At 36.3% G+C, this 4,090-nt stretch overlaps 1 pseudogene; it reads left to right on the top strand.

The window, feature by feature from the left end:
• Window positions 1-557: 557 nt before the first annotated feature.
• Window positions 558-3,694, top strand: LOC127647816 (E3 ubiquitin-protein ligase RBBP6-like; annotated as a pseudogene).
• The last annotated feature ends 396 nt before the right edge of the window (window positions 3,695-4,090 follow it).

The raw sequence follows: 4,090 nt of genomic DNA, 5'->3' as shown, positions 1-4,090 counted from the left end.
AGGTAATAAATAAATAAATGAATGAACAAATAAAAGAAGTGGTATAATAATATTACTAATTCATTTATTCATTATTTTTCCACATGGCTATTGTCTGTAATATGTTTACAGCAGTGATGTGGATAGTACGTCAGTGTAACTAAATTTAATTTGTAGACTAGAGTGTGTAGACAAGTAAAGCTGTGCTGACCAGTATATATATGTGTGTGTGTGTGTGTGTGTGTGTGTGTGTGTGTGTGTGTGTGTGTGTGTGTGTGTATGTATGTATATATATATATATATATATATATATATATATATATATATATATATATATATATATATATATATATATATATTGTATTTTATATTAATATATATTTTTACTTTTATAAGAATGTGCATTACTTCATTTAAGTTTGCATAATTGTAAATTACCGTAGGGGACGAAAAAAAGGGGGGGGAAGTGAGTGTTCTTGACCTCCTGCAATCGGTAGCCTTTGCGCATGCGCACTGTAAGCCCCTCCCTGTAACGTCTTTACTCTTTGCCCCTGCGTTTTCTGCGGAAACCCCTTGAATCCGCGGACTGGTTAGACTGTTGTGAATATACCCAGGACATTTAAACTGTTTAGTAGTCGTCGGTGTGTTCTGCTCTTCAATTCAGACAACGGAGTGACTGGATATCTGCAGCAGTATTTTGAGAAGAGGAGAAATTTATTAATCGATTTTCTTTTTGTATTTTGTAACGTAGTGCTGTAGTCTTTTGTGTTTTTGTTAGTGACGGACGCCATTTTAGGTCGATCACGCTAGCCACATTGTTTCAGGCCTTGCTTCCAGATTCATCGCTTTGTGTTTTTGTTGTGATTTGGACTACATTGAAGAAACATTTAGGAAGGAACTTTGATACGGACGCTGGCGCGACATATTTGACGGGACTCGACACATTCACTCATACGGACATTGATTGATTGAACTCTTTATTTCTTGATCAGATTTGGACCTTACGGACTGCTAACGACTAAGCGCCATATGGGCCTGGGACATTGTGAAACAGCGGGAGAATTTCTCGCCTCTGCCGGGAAATGCCGTGGACAATAAGTCGCTTTCGTCATTAAGAATACGTATTGCACTTTATCACAATCTCTTTGAACAATTTATATGTTCAATTCGCAGCTATTAACTTCTTTTACGTGAAGCGCAATCCCTGAAGGGCTCAATTTAGTGGTGACTGCATTAAACATGGTTAAGCTGATGAGCAAACATGGCTGTTATTCTTAAATTGTTAAGTTGATAAACTTACATTTGAGTAAGGTTGATCGCTGGGCTTTGCCCATTGTAGTTGACTTTGTTTGTTTGTGGTGGTGTTAGACCACAAGGATTGTGTAAACATGTCTTGTGTCCATTACAAGTTTTCTTCTAAACTGAACTACGACACTGTCACATTCGATGGCCTTCACATCACGCTCAGTGATTTGAAACGTCAAATCATGGGGCGAGAGAAGCTGAAGGCCGCGGACTGCGACCTGCAAATCACCAACGCGCAAACCAACGAGGGTAAGTTTAATTGTGGTTGTTTAATCAGACATTGACTGACTTGAAGGAATCTAAAATAAAATGCACTTGGTCTGAAAGCGTACATATAGTTTCTTACATAATTATTTACTATAGTGTTTATTAATATGGAAAGCTCAAAGCTAACGTTGGCTAACATCGGTACCAGCAATCAAACCAAATTCGGACAGCCGCCAAGGTCGTCATTACTGCTAAGCCATCGACTTTTTTATTTATTTCATTACATTTGCCTGTCAATAGCGCGTTTTCTGCTTGTTATTTAACCCGGTACTCGTAAGTGGAGGTCTACACTTGTGCAGGGAAGACTCCATTTTGTGCGCGCATGCCTCAAAGGTGCACTTTTTGGCCTTCTTAAAAGCTTAACTCCATAAAATGAATAGGAATTTGGAAATATCCATAAAACCACGAGGGGCATAGAACCAGCCATATCAGTAACATTATAAAAGGTGTTTTATTCAACATGGAGAGGGTCCCCTCTTGGGGGCTGCCATTTTGGGATCACGTGACTAGCCGAATACAACTCGGATGTTGAACGCGTCCACTCGCGGGTTAAATTATTAATGGCTGTCTGTGAAAAGTGAATTTCTAAAATTGCATCGGTTACTGATAATTGTTGCTTTTGAATGAGACCGCATCCATGCTACTATAAGTTTAATATAATAAATCTGAGGGCGCCTTTAACGCTAAAGGTTACTACTCTCATAATAAAGAATGGATCGTGAAAAAACAAATGTCTGTTTTGCAATCCATGTTGATTAAAGGTGTTCTCATTCATGTCTTTGTTTACAGAATACACTGATGATGGAGCCCTCATCCCCAAAAACTCGTCTGTCATCATCAGACGAATCCCTATTGGGGGGGTCAAGTCGACAAGCAAAACATTTGTCATGTAAGTGAATTGACATGAATAAAATTTTAGTGCTGTTAAAATCTGTTGGCTTTTATATTATTGCAATGTGTGTAGTCCCCAAAACAGCCACCCCTTTGCCTTCATTTCTGACTTAAATTAAAGTGTTATATTGCCCAAAAATTCTAATTGTTTACATTTACTCCCATGTTGTTCAAAACCTGCAAAGGTCTTGTATCTTTTTTGAACATTTGTATAAATTGAACTTGCCGTTTCAAGATGTGCACAAGCCAGTGGATGTGAAACATTCTTCACTGCGCTGGGTTTGAATATGTGTGTGGGCAAATTAGATCTGAGTGACAGCAGAGAGGGCAATGTTATCAGATTCAAGTTGCTGGTAACTTCAGTCTTGATTTGGTCTTGCCTTTTTAGAGATTTTTTTGTTGATGTTTTCAGCTGGAAAAACTCCATGCTGTTTTGGATGGGTATGAGAATAACTAAATGATGACGAGTTTCCTTTTTGTGTAAACTGGATTTAATATAAGGGGACATTCGACTCATTGTTGTGGTAATTAATTATTCTTAGTAGATTGGTTAAAAAAAATTAAAAAGTATTTTGTATTTCTTTGAGACCTAACAGTGAAATTGCCAAGCCCAGAGTGAAATGTACATAAATTAAGATAAATATTAAAGCATGGTTTTCACTTTGTAAATTGGAGATTCTTCAGTTTGTCATTGGACAAATTCATATTAACTGAAAGTTAACCTCTGATTTGTTTTTGTTTTTTTTGCAGTGATCGATCTGAACAATCAAGTGGATCTTCAAAAGCAGTATGTAAAAACACCTCATTTCCTTGTCTCATTACACAGTGCTTTGTCTTGAAAACATTTAGGGAACTTTTCATGCTCCTCAATGTTGTCTTTGAAACCTGTTTGAAGATGACAATGTGTGTTGAGCTGAATGTTTATATTGTGTGATTCGCTAAAGTTGTTGCATTGATTCATGTTTTTTTTATGCAATTTCCTTTGTGTACAGAATTCTGTGCGCATGCTAATACAGTGTGTTTCACATTGAACAAGTCCTCTAAAATTCTGTTGTACAGTGTAGTGTAAGATCTTATTGATTTACATAATTCTTGAACATGGTTAATGTTCAGTTTGTTTGTCCTTAAAGTGACACATCTGTAAAAAGCTGTCTTTTTTTTTTTTTTTTTAAATAAAAAAAAATGCATTGTGGTATTTACTTAATTTCACCTTGTATCACACAGCCTCAATGTCTGACTACCTATGTTTACACTTTCTATAGGGTACAGTATAACATTCACATGGATTTCTGAGAGAGAGAGAATAAGAATGACTTCAAACATTTGTAGACCCCCGTAGAGTTTTATTTTTATTTTTTTAGGAAACTGGCTTTCTGACTTGCCTTCTAAACAACTGTAATTTTTTGTTTGAAACATTTTCTCTGTAGTAAGTCTTAATTTTGGTTCCCTGCTGTAGTTAAAATGGAATGTTCATTTGACATTTTAATATACGCATTTATTTCAATTAAATTTGTAGTTTGTTTAAAATAGCAATTTGTTGCTGAATCCGTGCTTCTTGGCCTATATGGACATGCTGACAATTGCAATTATGCATGTTTTCAAGGCAAGTCACAGGGTGAGTGATCCACTGGACTATTTATCTTCAGGA

This window comes from Xyrauchen texanus, chromosome 8 (assembly GCF_025860055.1).
Source record: "Xyrauchen texanus isolate HMW12.3.18 chromosome 8, RBS_HiC_50CHRs, whole genome shotgun sequence".
Lineage (NCBI taxonomy): Eukaryota > Metazoa > Chordata > Actinopteri > Cypriniformes > Catostomidae > Xyrauchen > Xyrauchen texanus.
The sequence above is the reverse complement of the archived record's forward strand: the minus strand, read 5'-3'. Positions and strand labels throughout refer to the sequence as shown.